The sequence below is a fragment of the Meriones unguiculatus genome, chromosome 2 (genome assembly GCF_030254825.1).
Source record: "Meriones unguiculatus strain TT.TT164.6M chromosome 2, Bangor_MerUng_6.1, whole genome shotgun sequence".
NCBI classification, from domain to species: domain Eukaryota; kingdom Metazoa; phylum Chordata; class Mammalia; order Rodentia; family Muridae; genus Meriones; species Meriones unguiculatus.
The window spans coordinates 23,893,509-23,917,310 of record NC_083350.1 but is presented as its reverse complement, the minus strand read 5'-3'; the positions used below and the strand labels follow the sequence as shown (position 1 = coordinate 23,917,310).

The 23,802-nt window shown below is 43.8% G+C and overlaps 1 long non-coding RNA gene across 1 annotated transcript in view; it reads left to right on the top strand.

The window, feature by feature from the left end:
• The window catches only part of LOC132652284 (uncharacterized), a 40,405-nt gene extending 19,779 nt beyond the window's left edge, over nucleotides 1-20,626 (top strand). Inside the window, exons 2-4 of the long non-coding RNA XR_009589766.1 lie at nucleotides 18,511-18,593; nucleotides 18,688-18,802; nucleotides 19,971-20,626. This is a non-coding gene — a long non-coding RNA (uncharacterized LOC132652284). The remainder of the gene's footprint in view (nucleotides 1-18,510; nucleotides 18,594-18,687; nucleotides 18,803-19,970) is intronic.
• The last annotated feature ends 3,176 nt before the right edge of the window (nucleotides 20,627-23,802 follow it).

The following is a 23,802-nucleotide window of genomic DNA, read 5'->3' as shown; positions in this document are numbered from 1 at the left end:
GGTAGCTATTACGGGGACCAAGAATACAGACGCCCCAGCAGCTTCCAACAAAACAATTCACATCTTGTCTACATATCCAGCGCCTGTGTTTCATGTAATCAAATATCTCCTGGTGAAACAAAAAAAGATCTAAAAAAAAATAGTGTACTGGTAACAGCTAGTTTTTGTTTTGTTTTCCAAATAGGAGAGCAGGATCTCAATAGCTCAGGCTGACCCTGAACCCTTTTCTGGTCCTTCTGCCTCTACTTCTTAAAAATAAAGCCTGAACATTGGTTTTAATCCCTACTCCCTTCACCTGCTTGCTGTGGTTTCTGGTCAGTCACCTCTACTTCCTTCGTCTAATAGGGAAGGTTGGATGACAATGCTGAAATCTTATCGTGCTTTCTTAACTTTCCAGAGACAACTAGGTTAGAAAAAAAAAAAAAAAAAAAAAAACTCATCTAATGAAGGAAAATGACTTGGCATTCTAGATAAAGTTTAACTCTATGAATGGCAAACTAGAGAAGGTGAAATAGCTACTGAGCTCAATGAATATAGTTACCCCTTAGTATCCTAGGGAGATCTCAGTTCCAGGGCAGCTAACCCTGAGAATGCACAAGTGTCGTTCCTATGTAACATGACATATTTGTACAAATTACCCCTTCGTTGATTCTAATGCCTAATACTATGTAAATTATACACAATTTACTAGTGTACTATATTGTGTAGGGAATAAAGAAAAGCATGTCCAGTCCCAATGCGATTTTAAAAAATATCTTCAACCCATGGTTGATTAAATCTGAAGGTACATCCATACAGAGGTACCACTTTAGTCACTGCTGGATCCTTTGGCTGTTGCCTGCCAGTAATATCTAAGATCAAGACTCCCAGAGCAAACACAAGCCAGTCTTCTGGCCTGATCTCACACTAACCAGCACAGCATGCAAGACAGGATGTTAGGGAGCAGTCCACAGGAGCCAAGCCACTTACCAGGAAAGATGTAGCAAGTGGATATATTGGTTCTCAAAGAACTCAAAACTGGAAACGGTGCCTCCTGACTCTATGGCTTGGCCATTCTTATACCAAGTCACCTCTGGCTTGGGCTGACCTAATGATAAAAAAAAATTAATATTTAAGTACTTTTTTAAAAAGTTCTAAAGCTATAAATGAGAATGAACAAGAAGGCCTAGGAATGAGTACAGAATAAAAGAAATGCTGTTTTTAATACAATAAACTATTTTTTAAAAATTATCCAAAATAAAATAATCCTGCAAACCTATGATGGCTCTGCAGATAGAGGCACTTGCCACCGAAGTCTGATGGCCTGAGTTTGGTTCCTGGATCCCACATGGTGGAAGGAAAGAGCTGGCCCCCAGAAGTTGGCCTCTGACCTCTGACTTCCAAATGCATTCTGTGGTATGCATGTACCTCCCGACACGTACACCCAAAAGAAATAAAATGTAATAAAAAACATTAAAATATATTATTAGAAGTGAAGATCAATTTTTTTAAAAGTATCCAGTGGACAATGATATAGGTGGTATTTGATTTTCAGCGTCATATGGGGTCAAAGTCTCATCCAAGAGCCTTGACCATGAAAAATGAGTTTGTTTCACTCAGTGGTAGGACTGATTAAAATTCCTAGATTTGGCTGGAGAAATGGTTCGGTGGTTAAGACTACTGTCTGCTCTTCCAAAGGACCTTGGTTTAGTTCCCAGCACCTACATGGCAGCTCACAGTTGCCTGTGATGCCAATTCCAAGGGATCTGATACCATCACATTAATGCATATGAAATAAAATTCCTAGATTTGGGGAACTTATATGTCATCTTGCAAGTTTTAGCCAACAGAGATGCAAATAATATCTGCCTAGGAGAAAAGATAACACTGGAAGGTTTTGCTGCCCCATAGGATATTAAGTGGTATTGTACCCAACCCATGCATGTTCTCCTAAAATCCTTTTAAATATGGAGCTTCTCAGGCTTAGTTCTTTAACTTAGTTCTTAGTTCTCTAGTTCTTTAACTCATTAATGAGTTGAATAAAACCTCTAATTTGTTAATTTCATATTTGCGCAGAGATCACTTTACCTTTTGTTTCTTTTAAAGATCTATCTTTATTTTTAGTTATGAGTTTGTATCTGGGCATGTGTGCATGAGTGTCAATTCCTGAGGAGGCCAGGGGGGTGCCACTGGAGCTGGTGTTACAGTTTTGGGTCATAACTGCAATTTTGCTACTGTTTTGAATCATAATATAAATGTCTGTATTTTCTGACAGTCTGAGGTGACCCCTGTGAAAGAGTCTTTTGGGGCCCAAAAAGGTGGCAACCCACAGGTTGAGAACCACTGATTCTAAGGCATCTTTTGAGACGCTCACTCTACCTTTTTGAAAATTACATTTTTATGTGTGTGGTGCTGGATATTGCACATATTATGAGTGTTGGCTTGTTTTATGTCGACTCGATATAAGCTAGAACCATTTTGGAAGAGGAAACTTCAGTTGAGACAATACCACCACCAGATTGGCCTTTGGGAAAGCCAATGGGCATTTTCTGAATTGATGATTGATGTGGAAGGTCCCAGCCCATCGTGGGTGGTGCCATCTCTCAGCTGGTGGTCCTAGGTTCTATAAGAAAGCAGGCTGAGCAAGCCATGAGGAGCAAGCCAGTAAGCAGCACTCCTCCATGGAACTCCTCTGCTTCAGTTCCTGCCTCTAGGTTCCTGTTCTGCCCGAGTTCGTGCCCTGACTTCCCTTAGTGAGATGGAATGGGCAAGCATGACTTGAGAGTTGTAAGATGAAATACACCCTTTTCTCCCCAAGTTGCTTTTGATCATGATGTTTTGTCACAGCAATGGAAACCCTAACTAAGACACTAGGCAAGCCCATTGGAAAATTATACATTAATAGTGCTTTAACCCGAACCTGGAAGAACAAAGTAGATTTTTTTGAATGTCTCTAAGAAGCCTACGAGGTGGCTCAGTGGATAAAGGTACTTGCCACCAAGCCTGGTAATATGAGTTCCAACCATGGGACCCACATGGTAGAAGGAGAAAACTAACTCTCACAAATTGCCCTCTGACCTTACCTGTGAGCTGTGGCATGCAAGTGTTAAGTGTGCTTGTACACACACACACACATACACACAAATAAATAAAATAAATATAATGTAAAGAAAGAACTTTACTGTGTCTATGGCCATGCCACCTGGAACATGCTCCATCTCAGAAGCTAAGCAGGGTTGAGCCTGGTTAGCTGCTTGAATGGGACAAGAATAAAAATGCCATTTTTTTTTTTCCTAAAGAAAAGTCTGGAGCATCAATCTTCTAGGCAGGTCTTATGTACAAGTGGATGAGATCATCACTAAGTCTGGCACACCCACATTTTTTTCCTTTAGAAGGGTTCATTCCTCTCTGGTGATCAGTAACTGGTGTGATACTAATGAGCCAATGGAGGAATTTAACCCACACAGTAGCAATTTTTTCTTTCATGTTGCTAGGCAAGAAAGTTTCCAGTGTGTCCCAAAGAGCTTTTTCACTACTCCATGTTACCAAGAATTATTAAATGACCTGTCTATACAGGAAGCAAAGTTCAGTATGGGAAAACAACATACCATTCTAAATTTATACCAGGAACAGAGTTGAGTTTTGTTTCCTTGTTATGTAACTTTTCTCAAACAACCCAGAGAGCCCCCCAAAGAAGTCCCTGTTCTTCCAAGGCTATAGAAAGGATAGGGAGATAAAAGCGGTCAGGAAGATAGGAGCAGAGCCTGAGAATTCTCCATTCCCAGTTCCTTGTCTTCATGCTAAGGCTATACATGCTCTTTTCCAAAGCTCTGGGATTTTCCTACCTTTTCTTCCAGGTAGGTGCCTGAGAAGCTGCCCCCAAGGCTAAGAACAGAGAGGCCCACATGCCATGACATACCCTGTCCTAGCAGCTTCAGCCTCCTATGGGCAGATGGAAACCATCAAAACCACCAGAAGAAGGGGCTGTCAGACCTCATTTCTGCCTGTTCTTCCTGGTCTCACAACCCCTCACTCAGCCTCAGCCAGCTTCCTCCAGCTGCTGCTTAGGAAGCACAGAATTCCTCCTTTTGTGCGTGTGAGGGGCCTTTTCCTGGAGAATGTATGTGAAGTACGTGACAGTTGGCCCCTGGAACATGGTGACCTCCAGTTACTCATCCAGACTGATCAGGGATCGTTTCTGTCCTCCAGTTTCCAGATGGCTGCCAGGGTTTTTCCCTGTGCACAGTCTGAGCCAGAACCATCAGCCAGAACTGAGACATGCGTAGGGAAGTGGCATCTTGTACCTTGTGGAAGGTTCTCTTTTCTCCTGGAAACCTCACCTGAAACTTCTCCTTCCTCCCTGTTTTCCAACCCTAAGAATGGAACCTGGGGTCTTAGTCATGCTAGGCAAGCATCTACCGCTGAGCCATCCTCCCCTTGTTTTTGAACCTCTCTGTGAGTCACTGCCTTATCCATTCAGAATGATCTGGCTACTATATGTGAGGACCTGTATCTGTCTAAACACTTGGGGGTTCTCTCAGAAGAATGAGGGTCAACTGGGGTTCCTTCTTCTGTCTAAATGACAAATCACCAAAGAGCACTGAGAAAGGCAGCTGAGTATGGACGGGTATCCCAGCCCCAGACCAAAGACTTTTGCTAACAAAGAGCAGTCATTTCTCTGGCCAGCTCTCCTCCTCCTTTGAGTTAGGAGAAGATGAGGGGGTAAGTGATTTCTCTCTGCCCCAAGGAAACAGCCCTGGTGCAACACCTTCATGTTTTCAGGGGTGGAGGTACAATCTAAGAAAGAAGAGAACAGTCCACATAGATAAAATACCACTTCTCTGTCAAATTACTGTGTTTCTTCATTTCTGTGTGCATAGGTGTGTATGTGTATCTGTCCCTTCCCCTCTCTTTGATATACGTCTCTTTCTCTCTTTCGTCTCTGTACCTCTCTCTCTATCTTTGTGTCTCTGTCTCCATTTCTCCCCCTTCTTCCCCCACCACTCTGTGTGTGTGTTTGTTTGTGTGTGTGTGTGTGTTGAGAGTGCCACAGCATGTTCATAGAAGTCAGAGGACAACGTCATGAGTCGGTTTTTGCCTTCAGCTACAGGACTCAGGGATTAAACACGGCTGTCGGGTTTATACTCCAAGTGCTTTTATAACATTCGAGTCATCCCCTTACTTTCTTTTCATGAAACCCTTTCACCATTGGGTCATTAACTCTGAGTGTTCTATTCTCCAGTCCAGGGCTAGTCCCCATCCCTGGCCTTCCCTCCTCTGGCACATCTTACTTTAGTTGTAACTTGTTCTTTAGTTGCTAGCATGCTTGAGGGCGGTGGCAATGGGAGACAAATTTAGCCAACCTTGGTTTAAAAATGACAGATTTTATGAAGTAATATTATTCAAGCCATTCCTGTAGGCCACAGCAAATGAAGCACAGAGTATCTGAAAATCAACCAGTGAGAGGGTTGCCTAACTAAGAGCTGTGAGATGAGGAAAATCACTCAGTATTGAGACTGTCACTTGAGAAAAATAAAGAAAGTTTTAAATTAAAAAAAAAAGAAAAGAAAAAGAAAGAAAGGATTTAGTTGCTTAATCAATTAATTACTCAGAACAATTTTTCCCAAATGTTATTTTCATTGTCTTTGAGCCAAGAAACTTGGTCTGCAGAGAGGCGGGGGAGGGGGGCAGGAGGAGTGTTTTGTGGGTAGCCAGGTTAGGCTAGGATGCTAGTCTAGGGTGAGTAGTGAATAGTCTGTGGGGTTATTACCAGCTATCATGCATCGAAGCACAACATCAGACGTCTCCGGAACCTTCTGGGAAAGTAACGTTGATAAAAAACATAGTGTGTGCCTCTGAAGGCAGCCTGGGTCTGTCATCCTTTCATGCCACGTGATCTGAAACACAAACAAGGTCACCATCACTCTATGTTCTTCAAGTTCTCTGACCCCCTTGGGAATCCCAGAAGCTATGTGGTCTGGATCTGCTGCCCACCTGCAGGTTGAGCCAGGAGGCCAGCGTCGGATTCTCAGCATCCCTCCTGAGCCAGAGAGCTACTGGGATGGCATGTTAAGGGGCCACCTTACAATCTCAAGACAGTTTACAGGCTTCCTGATGTCCACCCACTAAAAGCCTAGCACGCCACATCCTCCCATGGCAATGTCAAGTATCCCTTGAGGTACAGTTGGGCAGCCCTGCCTGAGAGCCACAAACTGAACAGAGCTGGGACTATCGCAGAGCTAGGAGAGCCAGGCTGAGAGAGAAGCCTAGGAGTCCTCTGTTCTAGCTCTCTCTTCTAGAGATGCAGGCTGGGAATTCGGCTCAGTTAATAGAGTGCCTTCCTGGCATGGGCAAAGTCCTGGTTTCCATCCCCAACATCACATAACCAGTGTGGAGGTGTAGACAGGAGGATCTGGAATTCAAGGTCATTCTTGGCTACACAGCAAGTTTGAATAAGATCTTGATATATATATATATATATATATATATATATATATCCCCCAAAAGAGTTGACTGTATTAAAACCAATCTCTCAGTAGGAGAGACGTGAAATTTGGAAACTACTGACCCTTGTGAGCACCAGACAGGTACCCGAGGAAAGGGGAGGGTCTGGGCTCCCAATTTTGAGCAAGCATCACTTCTTTGGTAGAAACAGGCATCACATACGGTTAGTCATCAGGCAGCGTCAGGTCACTTAATGTGTCTTAAGTCAACTAAAGAATGGACACTGATGCCTTTTATATCGCATACATGAGAAGCATGAGGCTCAGGGAGTTCCATCAGCTTGCTGAAGTTATCACAGCAAGTGGCTACTACCCTGAAGGCTGCCTCTCTTAAGGACTATGCAGGCTGACACTGCATTGTCCAGTGTCACCAATCCCAGCATGCACAGATCTGAGGTATCCCTGGGAATGAAGGTGGGTCTGAATCCAAAGGACCTGATTTTCCTATGCTACCGACAGAAATATGTCAGCAGCTCCCGCCAAAGTGGTCTTTCACAGAGGCCTGAGCCTTGAAATCCCAACTGATTCTATCCAAACAGGAGGAACCCACTTCTGCTTTCAACCCTCAAACACCAGGGAGCTCAGAAAGAGGGTAAGAGCCACAGTACTGCGGTGAGCAAGAATGGAGAAGAAGGGGTTAGCAACTGTAAATGGTCAGCCTAGGGGTTCTGGGGGCATTAGACAGCCTGGATGTCAGCCTCTGTGCCATGAACACCCAGCCCCCATCTTAGGTGGCCTGGATGTCAACCCTTTCACCATTAAAACCAGTTCCCATCCTTTCCTCCTGGTTTCCCAGACTGTCTAACACCTAGTGAAAGGTGCCCTGGCGTTGGCCAAAGGTCTCACTGCCATCCACACAGCCTTTTATGAGTAGGAGTGAGGAGAGGAGAGGAGAGCAAGTGCAAAGGGACCTCACAGTGTGGAAGGACCTCTGCCTCACTGGCAGGACCCATCACTAGAGGACAGAGAGCCTCCCTGTTCAAGTAGGGCCAGGATTAAGGGTGGCAACAGCAGAATCTCAAACTAACAAAAGATCCTTTCAGCTCTGGCATGAAGACCTAGATTCGGGCTCCTGTGTGGCCCCACATAGTAGGCATTCCTCCCCAGACATTCCACTCCTAAGGGCTAGACATGCTGCTACTAAAGAATGCCATCGAAGGCCCCTCCAGCTATTGTTGAAGTTTGCGGTATCTCCTTCATCTCAAGATGTTCTGTTTAGTTTAGATATGGTAAGGATTCCTTGACAAAACTGTCTGCAGTCTCACCACCTCCAGGTAAAGGCCCTCATTTAAGAGTACTCCCTGCCGCCTTCCCTCCGCCACAGGAAGCAAGTCTGTGCCTAAGCGGTTCTGTTGATTCATTTTATGGGTAAAAAATGCTGCCGAGCTGCAGGTGGTGCATGTTAGCATCAAAAAGCAAGAAAAGTCATGAACACTTGGGCTGGAAGAGAAGTGTGACATGCGCAGCAGCTGCTCAGACCTGTCAGAGGAAGTGGGAAAGAAGGTTTGAAGAAAGGGTACTTTCCAATTATGAGTCCTTTTGGGATTTGAAACCGCATTTCCAATTTTTTTTTTTTTTTTTTTTGTTACAGGACTTCTATAAATACAGATGTGGGGAGCCTGAAGCATCTGGGGTCCCTGAGTAACACATTACATTAACTCATTTAAAAGTCAGGTGAGCCTGTCTCAGTATAGATGGCAAATTAATTGCCCAGGACAGGAAAATAATTTCCCTGAAACTCTGTTCCAGATTAGTGCAAGCACCCGGTGGCTGAGGAGTTTACACCTATCGCTATAAAGCTCAAATTCAATTCTTATTCTGCCAGTCTTCCCTCAGTTTTCCCCTGGGATTGTTACCAGGGCCGTCCTGCGATCTGAGGATGCTGCAGTCTTTTATAGAAAATGGCATAGTGTTTGCACATAACCTGTACATATATGCTCATGTACGTCCAAACATCTCTAGGTTACTGAACAATGCCCAGGGTGCTGCAGATGCTATACAAACAAGAGTTAGAGAATCTCATTTAGAGGAAAAAGTCTACATTTTCAGAACATACACAACATTATTCCCCCAAAAAATTGATCTAAAGAATAGTTAAACCCACGATGTGAAACATGTATATATTTCTGAGGTCATAGTAATGTATAATGGAACAGTTTCCCATCTAGGCAGAAAAAAGTACCTTTAAAAGTTTCATTTTTTTAATTTTTGAAAATTCTTATAATTCATATTTTATGAGAAAGAGAATGTTTAAAGAAAACTTGAAGGTGAAAGTGTAGCTCCATGGTCGAACACTTGTCTGTCACATAAGAGACCCTTGGTCTGGTCCTCAACACTGAAACACAGAAATAAGAGAAAGAGGAAGGAGGGAAAGAAAAAAAGGAAGGAGGAAAGGAGAGATAGACAGAAAGACAGAGTCAGAGAGGGAGGTGAGCATTGTCAACTTACTGCAGTAATGAATAGTCCAGAGTAAGCAGAGAACCAAGGAAGGTGAGTGGGGACACACCATCCCCCACTGCTGAGTTGGGGTACACTGTCCTCACGATGCTGAAAAGCGCATCTTTGCAGAACAGGCAGAAGAAAACCAGCTCTTCAACAGCAACGGACTTAGTTGTTCCTCACTAGAGGCTCAGGATGGTCATAGAACCCAGAGCTGTGGATTTGGTTTGAGTTGTTGGGTTTTTTCTGTTGTTTGTTTGTTTGTTTGTTTGTTTTTTTAATTGAAAGATGTATTTAAGATTCCCAAGTTCCTCATAGCCAAACATTGGGCAGAGTGCAGGAGATCTTATGAAAGAAGGGGGAGATAGAAAGACCTGGAGGGGACAGGAACTAGAAGAGCAACAGAAACCAAAAAATTTGGGCCCAGGGGTCTTTGCAGAGACCGATACTCCAACCAAGGACCATGCATGGAAATAACCTAGAACCCCTGCTCAGATTGTAGCCCATGGCAGCTCAGTATCCAAGAGGGTTCCCTAGTAAGGAGAGCAGGGATTGTCTCTGAATGACCTCAGTAGCTGGCTCTTTAATCACCTCCCCCTGAGGGGAGCAACCTTACCAGGCCACAGAGGAAGACAATGCAGCTAGTCCTGATGAGACCTGATAGGCTAGGGTCAGATGGAAGTGGAGGAGGACCTCCCCTATCAGTGGACTAGGGTAGGGGCATGGGAGGAGAAGAAGAAAAGAGGGTGGGATTGGGAGAGTATAAGGGAGGGGGACCACAGCTGGGATACAAAGTGAATAAATTATAACAAATAAAAATAAATAAATAAATCATTTAAAAAAGATTTCTAAGTTGATATTGCTCAGTATTAACGAGAAGATAATTTTAGAGTTAGAGGTACGCATGTGGCAGAAAGAACAGATTTAAATCACTTTTGTATTTTCACCTCGAATTGCATTTTGCAGTGCTGCATATCAAACCTCTGCCCTGGACCTGTCAGGCAAGTCTTCTACTACTGAGCCGCCTACCCAGACCCCATTTTCAAAATGACATTTTGCAATAGCCTAGCAAATTCCATGCGTGTGTTCATGCGCGCTCTCTGACACGGCACAGGGAAGAGACAAGAGCTGGCTAAACTATGAATTTGTGGCTTCAAGTTGGAAATGCCACGCCCTGTGACTTGGTGACCCAGGGTGATATTTAAACACATCTGTAATGAGATAATTAATATACCACATGCTTCACCCACAGAAAAATTATGACTCTGTGACTTTCATTATAACTAGCTTGTGCAACCATCATCACCACAATCGATTTTAGAACGTGCCATCACCCCCAAAAGAAACCTCACATCTCCCCATTTCACCATTTCCACGCCCAGTCCCTGTCCACGAAGCCTTCAGTAATCACTCAGCTACTTTCTATTTCTGTGGATCTGCCTCTTCTGGACACTTTGTCTAATCAGGCTCTTCCCCTTAGCATCACGTTGTCAAGTTAGTCCACCCTGTAGTGCTTGCCGTTGAATGGCATTACCTTTTTAGGCCACTCTGCAATCCTTGTTGGGAACCACTGTTGGCAAGAAGATGACTACCTTGACTCTCCACATTCCTCCAGACTTACTCAATGAGTCTGGGGCATCTCACAGCTGGAAAGTGCTCTCCTGGGCAGGAGGCATCCTAGGCTCCTGAACCAAACCCAGGCTGCCAGGAACAAACGTAGACACAGCTCTGCAAAGTACGGAGCCTGTCTCCTCACCTGTCAGCAGGGCAATGGCAGCAGTGTAAGGATCAGGACCCACCTCAGCTACCTCCTCAGCTATCTCCTAAGGCTCTGCTGCATGATTAGTTTGTGTAATTGTAACCTGCTATTAGTAAAACTAACAGTCAATAGTAAAACTGCTTTTTCACAAGTTTCTTTTTCTGTTGTGGGTTACCACAGTGCTGCTGTTTTTTAAGTCATATATCAACTAACAGGTAAACCGGGAACAGATCTCCTGAACGGGTTCACTGAGAAAGTGATTTGTAGAGCAAGTTTCCTCCCACTCCTATCTAAGACCACTGCCGGGGGCTGGGTGGAAGGCAGGGGCTCACGAAGCTGGGCTGGTGGTGAGCCTGTGCGTCAGCTGCAGCTCCTCCAGAGGTGACCACTTCCTGTCAGCCCTGCCCCACACGTGAAAACACTGACATGACAGTGTGTTTGACTCACGAGGTTGGGTTAGTTACCGTGCCTCTCAGCCACCGGGCACTGACTGTTCTCTGAAGGAAAAGGACAGCTAAGTCGGGCTGTGGTTCATGTTTCGTGGCTTGCTCTGAAGGTGAGAATGACACACCATTCTGTGCTAGAGATGACAGTGAATACTGAATGTGCCAAAGGGGACCAATTAATGCTGCGTTGGTGGAGGGAGGCGTAGCGGGGCTTAGAAATTGACCTAAAGAAAAATAGCATGTTAATCCAAAAGAACTTCAGAACTGCAGTCTTTCTCTTTCCTATCTTTCTTTTTCCTGTGTGGTTCAGAGAAAGTTTCTTACTTTAAAAAAAAAAAGTGATGCAGGTTTTTAATTATACAGATCCTAAATACATACATTTATTCTCTTAAAAAGTACATATAATGTACATGTTTAGAGATGACCACTTGGGAGGCTTTACATACACACTAATAATTAAACAAGAGGGGGAAACAGCAAGGCGTGGAAGGAGTTGGAGGGGTAGGAAGTAAACAGTACTATTTACATTAGTATAAAGGTCATCCGAATGTCAAAATAAGCACTGTGTGAGTGTTGTCTAATATCTGTAGCTTTGGGTTTAATGTCTGCAAAATTATAAAAACGATGTCTTTTCTACAAGTCGGTAGAGAGAAAGTATGAGTCTATAGGCAGGTTCTGGGGGGGTGGGCATTTCAAACCTCTGAGAAAGGCCAAGATTTATTTTGGCTCGACACAGAGAGCTGGTGGTGTGGCTGTCATCAGTAAGATCAAGGAAGAGTTCACACCCATACACAGCACAGGAAGAGCCCACATAGAGCTGGCAGGAGAGCCCAGCCATCGGAGTGTCTTTTCACTGTGGCGGAGGCAGGGTCAGTTGATCACCCATCTAATCCAATGGCAGGTCCAGTCCCGAATTTGCTGAGTTACTGATCTTTTGGACACTATACCCATTGTCCCTTAATACTCAGTCCCATGTTAGGGGAAGTACCCTCCCTACTGGACATTTCAGAGAGCGGTGGGCAAGCCCAGGAATAGATAATGTTTGGGGATTTAAGTTGGGGGCTGCAGCAGGAGGATCATGACGAGAAAGATCCTGTCCCCTACACTCCTCAGGGAGGATGTTTGGCACCTACCACGCACAGTTCCAAGGGTAAGCACTCTATAGATGTGACCACATTTGATCCTCACATGGAGACTTTACATGTATGCTTTTCCCACTTCACACGTCATTACTTGGAAGCATAAAGTAACTTATTGTTTCCTTTGTTGTTTATTTGTTTATTTTGAGACAGCGTATCACCTTGTAGCCCAGGCCGACCTCAAATTCAATATCCTCCAGCCTTTGCCTCACAAGTGCTAGGATCACAGGCTTGAGTGCTACCACACCCCAAGATTAGGTAGCTTTTAAGAGCTGTGTAAGAAGCCTCTCTCATAAACTGAAAGGGACAGGGCTGCAATGTGAAAGGGGCCTGGGTGAGTTAGCCCTAGACTGTCACGTTCTCTCCTGGCTGTGATGTTAAGTGTACGTGAAAAACAAAGGTGAGAAAACACACCTGCGAAAAGATGCTCAGCATCCTTAGTCATTAGGAAGACCCAGATCAGAGCCACTGTAAGAAGGTGCCACTCATCCGCCAGGCGGGCTGTATGCCAGTGAGAGTGTGGAAATGAACGGCGGTGGCCCCCTTGTCTCCCCAGTGGACTGTAAAGATAGTAAAAACATTTCGGAAAACAATTTAGGTCGCTTAAGGAGTTAAACATAAATCTATCTATCTATTGAGCTAGCAGTTTCACACCTAGCAATCACTGCCAAGAGAGACGAAAACATCCATCTCCACAAAACCTTCACACGAACTGCATTTGCAGAATTATTCAGAGTAGCCAAAAATCAGAAACAACCAGACTATCCAACTGGTGAATAGATAAAGTGTGGTGTAGGGATGTTGGTATGCACGCGAGTAGCACGAGGAACAAAGGATGTGTACGAGGTAACATGGATGAACTTCAAAACAGCCTCATCTTACTCAGCAAAAGAAGTCAGACCCAAAAGCTACAGAATATGATTCCATATATGAAACATCCAAAGGAAGCAGTCAGGACACAAGGTTGGTTAGTGGCTGCTAGTAGGAAGAAGACTAATTGACTATCTATCTATCTATCTATCTATCTATCTATCTATCTATCATCTATCACCTGTCAGTTGTCAATATAGATGCTAATGCATACACACACACATGAAACATGAAAGTAGAAGGAGGACTATTTGGCAAGAGCAGGGGACCAGTGGGAAGAAAGAGAGGACAAAACAAAGGGTGACAGAGGATTGAACATGAGCAACATATGAAATATACATGTTTTAACCTGCCATAACAAAGCCCATTTATGTACAATGAGTATATATAGATAGATAAGATCTCCTTAAACACTAAATGTGCCCAAGAAATCCTTTGTGACAAAATATATGGTGATAGTTACCTATTTGGTAAGTTTACTAAAAACAAAATCATTGCATCAAAACTTAGAGTGAATTATGTAACATGCAAATATATCATAACAAAGCATGTGCTAAAAATAGAGACAGTGAGACAAATGCTTGGGTAGTTCCTATTATTTTCATGAAAGCTCTGTTATTGATAAAAGGCTGGATAAAAGATATAGTGATATAAACAACCATTAGTAGGAATCTGATTACATATGTCTAAACAATAAAATCTTCTCTGTAGTTTGTTTGTTGATGATGATGGTATATCCTGCAGGCCAGGCTGGCTTCAAACTCCCTACATAGCTGAGAATGACCTTGAACTCCTGATTGTCCTACTTCCACCTTCCAAGTGCTGGGATCATATGGATGGTGGGGTTGAATTCTGGACTTCCTGCATGCTAGGCAAACACAACCAACTCAGCTACATCCCCAGCCCTTGATGGAATCTTTGAACAGCAGTGAATAATAAAAGGGAAGAAGGCAGTTCTGTATGACAAATATGAAGTAAGCTCCAAAACATATTGCTAGGTGAAATGGAGTATGGAAGTATTGATTATTTTTCTATCTATAAAAATACCCTGAGGTCAACAAGATGGCTTAGTGGATAAAGGCACTTGCCACCAAAGCTAACTGAGTTGGAGACCCAAAACCCACACGGTGGAAGTAGAGAACCAACTCCCAAAAGCGGTCCTTGACCTCTACTCACATCATGTGCATTGGCAGGTAACACACACATACACTCATGTGCACACTCACATACGGAAGCGCACTTACACACATACACACAAGCGCACACATGGGTCCTCATACACACATAAACAGGTTTTGGTCGAAAGTTGAATGCCACAGGCTGTTGTGTACAGTCTCCAGCTGCATGAGCAAGACCCTTCAGAAAGGGCGCTGCAAGAGAAGAGCACTCCCCTCTGGGTCCCTGGTTCTCCACACTCACCCAGGCTTCTGCTGTACCCCGCTGTAACCAACCCCCAGGCAGCCCTGGGTTATCCCTGCTGGGGAAAGATGGAGAGGGGAAATGCTGTTGAATTTCAGGACTTGGAATGATGTGGGGAGAACCTGGGACATCTTAGCTTCTCTTCTGACTTCCTCACTGCCACACACTGAAGAGTAGGACCAACTCTGGGAAGAATGAACTGAGAATAGGACCAACTCTGGGAAGAATGAACTGAGCCTGGCTCTAGCAAAACTAATCACCTCTCAGTGTGCACATAGAACATATCAGCTCTGCATGGACAGGACAAGTGGAGAGGAGAGGAGTAGCCTCATCCGATAACCTTGACCAAGTATTTTAGGAGAAATCTTTTCATAAACTGCTTCTGCTTGCCTTAGTTTCTAAAGATTTTATTTATTTACCCATTTATGTATGTATGTATGTTTCTGTGCATGTATGTATGGATGTATGTATGTAGCCCAGACTGACCTTGAACCCATTAGTCCCTGCCTTAGATTCAGGCATAGGCCATGAAGATGTTTTGCTTTCAATTATTCTTTTTGTAATTTTTCTTAAGTGTATGGACTGTTTTTGCCTACATATAGGTCTGAACCATATATATGGCAGGTTCCCATGGAGGCCAGATGAGGACACTGGCTCCCCCTGGAACTGGAGCTATGGATGGTTGTGAGCCACCATATGGGTGTTGGGACTAAAACCCAGGTCCCCTGGAAGAGCCAGTGCTCTTAACCACTGAGCCATCCCTCCACCAACCCTCACCCCAATTTAAATTAAACAGTAGAGGTTATTACTAAATGGGAAAAGGGTCAAAATTATGTTACAAATATACTTATGGGAATGTAGTTCTGTTAGTAAGGTGCTTGAAGTGAGTCAGCTAGCAAGCAGCACTTCCCCGGATGGAGGTGATGATGCTCGGGATAGCAAGGTATTGTGTGTTGTGTTCCCTGACTCCCTCAATGGTGGACTGTGAGCTAGAAGTATCCTCCTGTCTCCACATCTCTAGTATCAGGATTACTGGCACATGCCACCATGCTTGGTTTTTTGCAGTCCTGGAGTACAAACCCTGAATCATAAGTACTTTAGAACTTTGCCAGTTATTTTTGAAGTAGCACTGTCATAGTAAGCAATAGGATAAATAATATCACACCTGAAAAAAAAAAAATCTTTAAAGAGCTCCGGGGACGGAGAGATGCTCCAGCAGTTCGGAGCACTTGTTTTTGTAGGGACCCAGGCTCTGCTCCCAGCCACCTCACGGCCACTTACAGTCATCTGTAATTCTAGTTCCAGGAGTGTGATGCTTCATCTGGCCGCCACAGACACCAGGAATGCACGGGGTGTACATACATACATTCGTGCTTGCAAAACACTTATACGTGTGAAATGATATAAACAAGTCTAAAAAAGAATTTCAGGTCTTCGGAGCATAGCACTGGACCCAGGGGCTCACTCCCTTGACAAGTAAAACTGCTCTATAGAAAAATACTTTTTAAAAAAGATTTACTTATTTATTTATTTATGTATACAGGGTTCTGCCTGCATGTGTGCCTGAATTCCAGAAGGCAGAAGAGGGCACCAGATCTCACTACAGATGGTCGTGAGCCACCATGTGGTTGCTGGGAATTGCACCCAGGACCTCTGGGAGAGCAGCCAGTGCTCTTAACCTCTGCGCCATCTCTCCAGCCCCCAGAAAAATACTTTTATTTGCCTGAACTGTACTTTGAAAAAGGTTCATCCTAAGCCTTTAATGCAGTGGTTCTCCAACCTCGTAACGCTGCAGCCCTTTAATATAGTCCCTCACGCTGTGACGACACCCACAAGCATAAAATTCTTTTCATGTTTTCATTAGCCAGATGCGGTGGCACAGGCCCAACAATCCCAGCACTAGGTGAGACAGAGGCAGGCGGATCTCTGTGAGTTCGAGGCCAGCCTGATCTACAAAGCGAGTCCAGGACAGCCAAGGCTACATACACAGAGAAACTCTGTCTTGAAAAAACCAAAATGAAACAAACAAAATATTATTTTCATTGCTACTTCATAACTGAAATTTTCTACTGCTATGAATTGTAATGTAAATATCTAATATGCAACCCCTGAAGAGGTAGCGACCCTCAAGTTGAAAACCACTGTTTTAAGGCATGAATGAGCCTACTGTTAACTTTAGACCAAGGGGAGTAATGGGATGACTTTAGAGATTTTTCCTCAGGACACAGAGAAAAACAGCTAATGGCTAATGGCTGTTCCCTGTGCCTTCCTCCTCTCGGCTGCCTGGTAATACCATGTGGTCAGACCTGCCTTTCCTGCCTTGTAAGCTCTGATTGGTCTAAATGGATCATGGTTCTTCCTCCTGTCGCTGATCACTTCTGCAACCAAGCATAAGCCAATCACGTGTGGCATGTTCCAGAAAGTAATGCAGGAGTCGACCCAAAAGATGCAACACTTAGGTCTCCCTCTCTGTCCTCAACAGAACAGACAGCAGGGGGATGCCTAAGTGGCTTTCCTGACAGAAAGCTGTTTACCTTGAGAATGTGAGAAGGCTGGCTTGAAGCTGAATCCAAAACGGACAAAGCTGAGATCCAGAAATGCAAAAGACAGAACATGAGCCCTGACCTCTCCCTAGCCTTTTCTTCCATTGTGTGAGCAATAAAGTCCCATGCTGTTGTGCTAGTCTGTAGGCTAATTTTATTCTACATTTCAAAGACGTATTTAAGTATCCACACTGCCACCTCCTCCTTTACCCTGGTTCCTGAAATTCCTATTACTGACTCTCCATTCCAGATCTTGTGCTGCACATCACATAATAACCAAGCTATAAGTAGAAGTAATGGACTTCAGATCACCAAATTAGACAGGAGCAACAGATTTAAGATTAGATGGCTTACTCAAAAGAATGTTTCCCTAAGAGAGCACCGGGAGAACCGTGGAAAGTATAGCCAAACTCATTTTATTTCATATTTATTCCTTTCCTGCTCTTCGTGATTTCCTTTCGCACCTTCCGCATCTACCTGTTCAAATCCCACCGGTTTTTCATCACTTAGACACAAGTGCTTGCTTCCTTTGAAAGCTTCTCTACTTTCCTCAACTGAAAAAGACTAGCCCCTTCCAGAGGGGAAACTGCGCTCCCATACACCGCTAGACTGAGAACTCTGCCTGCAGAGCGTCTGATTAGATTATCTTCTTCGGATCGTTTTTAAGCACTAATGTAACATGTCTGTAACCTTGGCACCTCTGAGAAAGTAAATTCAGTGACTGAAAAGCACATGTGCAGAAAAAGTTTGTCTTTAGAAATCTTGGGCTAGAGAGTTGCTTCTTTTGGGGGTGGTTTTTGCATCACAACCATCAGCGTTGTCTGAGAATGTGAAAGAAAGAAGAATCTGTGGGGTCCTCAGAACAAGAGGCTCTTGGGCAAGCTCCGCAACAGGCAATTAGCAAGCTGTCTAGAATTCTGGTGTGCTTGGAACTTGAAGAACAGCTAGACTCAAGAACGAATTAAGCTAGGGATCGAGGAGCTGATGAGCCTAACCATCTTGGAGCAGGTTGAAGACCAAGTGAAGATCGAGGAGAGCTGTGCTTCCTGAGGTGAAGTCACAGCAACCAGGAGGCTCTGGCTCTAAGATGGTAAATGTACAACGTCCAGTCTCAAGCTATCTCGAGCCCTTTATCCTGGTATATAGCCCTTTAAATTGATGCCCAGAGGGTCCTGGTCAGGTTTGCACCTACAGAAACTCCGTGTGTGTGTGTGTGTGTGTGTGTGTGTGTGTGTGTGTGTGTGTGTGTATGTGTGCACACGTGCCGGTCTACTTGTGGGGTTTGCATGAGAATGTGTGCACATGTGTGCAGGTCTTAAGACAACCCTCAGGGGTTATTCCTCGGAGGCCATCCATCGTGGTTTTGATTTTTTGCTGTTGCTATCTCATTTACATGTACATATTCGTGTGCAGACGGTGAGCAGTTTGTGTGGGGCCCAGCATGGATGCGGAGGTCAGCGGAGCACTTGCAGGAATCACTTCTCTCCTTCTGCTATGTGAGTTGCAGGGGTTAAACTTGGGTGGCCTAGCCTGCGTCTCTGCCCAGTGAGCCTTCATAATGACCCTGTTTCTTGTTTGTTTTGTTTTCAGGACACTATCTTCATTAGCCTATAGCTCACCGAGCAGGCTGGGCTGGCTGGTAAACTCCAAGGATCTGCCCGTCTCTACCCCTACTGAGATTACAAGAATTCACTATAACGCCTCGGTATTTTGTTTATTGTTTGTTTGGGGGCTTGGTTTTTTGTTTGTTTGTTTGTTTTTGTTTTTTGTTTTTTAATGTAAGTTCTGGGGATTTGACTGATTTTCTCATGCTAGGAAGGCAAGCACCTTACAGACTGACCTATCTCCCTAACCCTAAACATTCTTTCGTATTCTTCTTTTGACGGTAGTTATTTCTTCCTTATTGCTTCCTCCCAAGTTTCTTATATAATTCTACATTTCTAGTTTTCCTTTGAGGCAGAATTAAGCTGAGAACCACAGGGCTGCCTGTGACCTTCCAGTAACCCAGGAGAAGAATTCATCAAGATACTTTTATCTGTCTGGGGGAAAACCCTGAGATGGTTCAAAAAAGGAAGGGACAATACAGGTGTCTGCTGTCATAGTTCTTTGGAAATAGCCCATGAGCCCTGGGCAAGATTCTTGTCACTCTACTCACATGCCTCATTAGCTACTACAGAGCTCGGAGCTCCAGACTACAGTGCTCCTTAGACTAGAAGCCACTGACTCCACAAGGGCCTGGCCAGCTCCACCAACCATGTCTCCTTAGAGAATTCCTGTCTCTCCTTCCATGTTCTACTTGGTCTACTCAACTGGTGTAAAGCTGAACTGTAGTCTCTGAGGGCCCCTGCCTTACTTTACACAGTTCTCACAAAGACCACAGACATTGGCTTGTAGATTTATCCTACCTTCCATTCCCATGGTTCCCCTAACACTCAGACTTTAACATGGTTCCAGTAGATAAGAAAGAGGTATTCTGAAATGATGCCGACAAATCTTAACCTATCCTTTAAGGTAATAAACATATCATCCTTTTCAGGACAGAACATATTTTTCTCTTATTTGTCATCAATACATTCTAAGGTAGAAACCTCTTATAGAATTGTTGTTTTAACACACTGTTTTCAAGTATAGAATTTTTCCCAATGTATCTCATTTTTCACTGTGCCGCTGTCAATGAGAAGATTTTTTTCTATTACTTTGCATAGTTACGATGGTCCTATCCTGAAGTCTTGCAGGATAGCCTTTTTAATGGCAAAGGTGAAGGACCTGCTTTTGTTGAGAAACTACGGTGCCACGCACGGGTACTTCAGGTGTTTGTGCTCGTCCCATCCCCTGTCAACCCTGTTAAAATGGGTGCTACCTTTATTTTACAGGTGAGAAAAATGGGATGGGGCCAGAGGTGGATTCCAAATTGAGCTTCCGATCCTGCCCTTTCTTCTGGAAGACTATTCAACTTCCCTCAGCACCCCACAGAAGAGGAAATTCACAGACACATCCTGTGAAACAGCCTAGGCAACCTCTCAAAACATTTACACATCAGTATGCACTGTTCAAAATGGATGGAGTTGGGATTTTGCGTCTGATTTGGATGCGAACTCCACTCTACTGATGTTTGGTAAACACTCCAAAAGGACAAAGTGTTTAGAGATTTAAAATGTATTTAGATCCTGATTTTTAATAACTGCACCTGCCTGCTGGCCATCAGCACTTTTTAATACAGGATTCATGGAGTTTTTGCCAAGGAAGGTTGCTCACATCCTTGGTTTCAGTTCAAAACTTTGAGAGTGCACAAGCTCTGTTTCCTTAGCTGGCATAATCAGACTACATGCCTTTACAATGTTCTTTTTTGGCTACTAGAGCTTAACCATTCTTAACTGAAGGAAGGTCACCTTTGAAAAAGTGAAGAAGCTATGAAAAGGAGATAATTCAAACAGAAGCAGATGAAATGCTGGAGTTGCTTTAATCTATTTTTAAATGGTTGTCAGATGCCTGTAACTGACACCCTTAATTGGAAGTTCTAAAGTTTAAATGTATTCATTAAAATTTACTAAAATGTAACATGATGATGAAACCATTTTTTTTTTGATTGATTGATTTCCCTTGTTGGCTGACTTTTTACCTCAGGTTTCTTTAATCTATTGAATGACAGTCAATGTCTATATAAGCCATTTTTAAACACCCGATGTCTTTCCAGCAACTTGATCTACTACTGCACGACACCCTGCTGCCCACCTAGAAAGCTAACAACTGAACAAAATATTCAGATGCCCAGAGCTAGAACCAGCCGGGTACTTGCCTCAACCCCTCAAGTTTGCAGCGGATATGGACTTCATTTATAAATTAGTCCTTTGGGCCATTTTTTTATGTTTGTTGCTTTCGCTGTTAAAGACAAATATGATGTGAAAGTAATGATTTTAACCACTGGCAAAGCAAAATAAACAAACATTTTTAAATGTTCCCAGTTTGCATAGAGATCAGAGGGGACCTGACTCAAGACCTTGAGCATTTGACCACATTAAAGCCACAGTATCCCAGCCAGCCTCAGTCTGTTCCAGAAGGAAATGATCCGCTTTGTTTGTTCTCTGTTGTAGAAAATGTCAGTGGTAATAATATATTTAAAGCACTGGCAATCCTTGTTAGAAACCCCGATTCTCCATACTTACTTTTCGATACTGTTTGTCCCAGGGATGTTATTGGAGGGCTGGCTTGTTGTTGGGGTCCCCTGGCTGTATGTGAAGCACTGATTGGATATCCTTATGTCCTTGTCCCCTGAAAGGGACTCAACTTCAGGGTCTTGTCCACAAACAGATCAAAGCGCAGTTGGGTCTGTTTCAGAAAAACTCATGTCTTCTTAAGAGGGTAAAGTCCGTGCCCAAGCAAGTTCTGGAAGAGCATGTTTGGCCTGCCCTTGAATGAACTAGGTCACTGCTGAAGCTGGAGAATATTTTTTAGCATCACTGTGATGAAACTTGAGGGCCGTTTTCTGCAGTAGGTGTGACACTTGTTGACACTGCCTGCCGGGGAGGCCCTGGCAAAGGGACTTGATGAAACACAGCCCCAGAGGGAGCTGAAATCCAGATGAGCTGTCACTGACCGCTGCTGATGAAGGGCAGCTCTTTGCAAAGCTCATGCAGGACCTTGACTTTACTGCTCTCCTCTTAGGACAGTAATCACATTGAGGGAATTAAGCATCTGAAGTCATGGCAGAAAACCTCCAGGGAGCATGGAAGGAGGTGAAAATGAGAGCTTGTATGTTGTTCATTTAGAAATGGCACTAAGTCTTCCTCTGAAGCTCTCTGAGCAGAAGGCACAGAAGGCAGGACACTCCTATCCTCTCTCCTCTCTCTTGTTTTGGTTGCAGTAATAAGAAATAAGAGAAAAACTAAATGTAGTACATGCCTATAATCCCAGGACTCAGGAGGCCAAAGTGAGAGTGTTATCATGAGTCCAAGGACAGCCTGGACAAAATAGCAAGACCTGTCTCAAAACAAAAACAAAAACAAAGCAGATCAAATAGCAACAAAAACCAGTAATGTGGGAGTACGTCCCAGCACTTGTGGAGTGGAGGCAGAAAAATCAAGAGTTTCAAGGCCATTCAAGCACCCTAGGCTATATGAGACCTTGTCTTAAAAATAAAGTCAGGTCTGGAGAGAGGGGTGGGCAGTGTCAATCTCTGAGTTCAAGGCCAGCCTGGTCTACAGAATGAGTTCCAGAAACCCTGTCCTGGGGTGGGGGGAACACCACCAACAAAAACAAAATAAAACAAACAACAACAACAAAGAGTCAGGCAGGCATGGGGGCACAATCCTAGCACTTGGGAGGCAGAAACAAGCAGATCTCTATAAGTTTGGGGCCAAACTGGTCTATATAACTGAGTTCCAGGTCAGCCAGGGCTACATAGAGAGACCCTATCCCTAAATAAAGAAACGAAAAAGTAAATAAATAAATAATAAAAATCAGGAGAAATCATAGGAAAAAAAATGCCACAGTCCCTAGTACTTCCGTTTGTCAGCAATTGTTCCTGTTTCAAAATAGTTTTTAGTGTGGGCAGTTCTTTGAATTCTGTTCAGATTCAAAAAAGGACATGGAAAATCCAGAGGCGTCCTTTTGTAAGTCCCCTTGCCTCACTACAAAAATATTTTAATGCTTGATACCTGGAAACTGACTAGCTAGAAGGAAACCTCTTGTGAGACAGAGATGGCTAAAATTAGCACCTTTAAGTGGGTGACTTTGAAAGGGACATGACTGAAACCTCACTCTGTAGTGAGCACTGTGCTCCTCAAAAGCAAAGCGTCTGTACATGCTGCATGAGTGCCTTGCTGTTCTTGGCAGAAGATGTTCACAGCACAAACAAACAAACAAACAAAAAACAAAAAACAACAAAGTCGCTATCTGAAGTTATTAAGTATCAAAAGGTACCTTGTACAACTGAGAGGTTCGTTTTTTTTCAGTTTTAGCAGCACATGAGAAGAAAGGTGAAAGGGTCTAACACCCATCCCTTTGCAGGCACGCCCCCTTGAAGGCACGCCCCCTTGAAGGCACGCCCCCTTGAAGGCATGCCCAAGAAATGGAACTGAACACAGAACCAACACCCTGTGACTTGTGGGTATCTGCTGGTTTCATATAAAGCTGGGAAGGGGTGAAATGGAGGTATGACAATAAAGAATAAACAAACTGAGCCATGGAGATGGCTCAGTAGGTAGAGTCACTTATCGCCAAGCCTGACAACCTGAGTCCCATCCAGGAGATGATTATAGGAGAGAATTAATTCCTCTAGGTTGTCCTCCAACCTCTCTGTATGCTGCGGCATGTGCCCGTGTACACACTGAATACATAAATAAATCGATTTACTTTAAAACGTAAGAATAAACAGATGCCACACAAACACAGCGGGAGAGGATAAAGCCAAAAGGAACAAATGGCCCAAGACAACAGATCAACATGACTTGCCTGGAGTTCTTATGTGGGCAAGCTGAGACTCACTCTGAGGTTTCCTTTTATCTCAGGACCAATTCCTCTTGAATCCCTAGTATTTGTCTCCTAATAAAATAAATGTAATGATATGGATATCTGCATGCCCATGCTTACAGTGTTCACAATGGCCTATCTACAGAATCAGCCTGCATTGTCCTCAACAGATGAATGGATAAAGAAAACATGGCACCTGTACACAACTGACTATTCATTCTCCCATTCGAAAACACA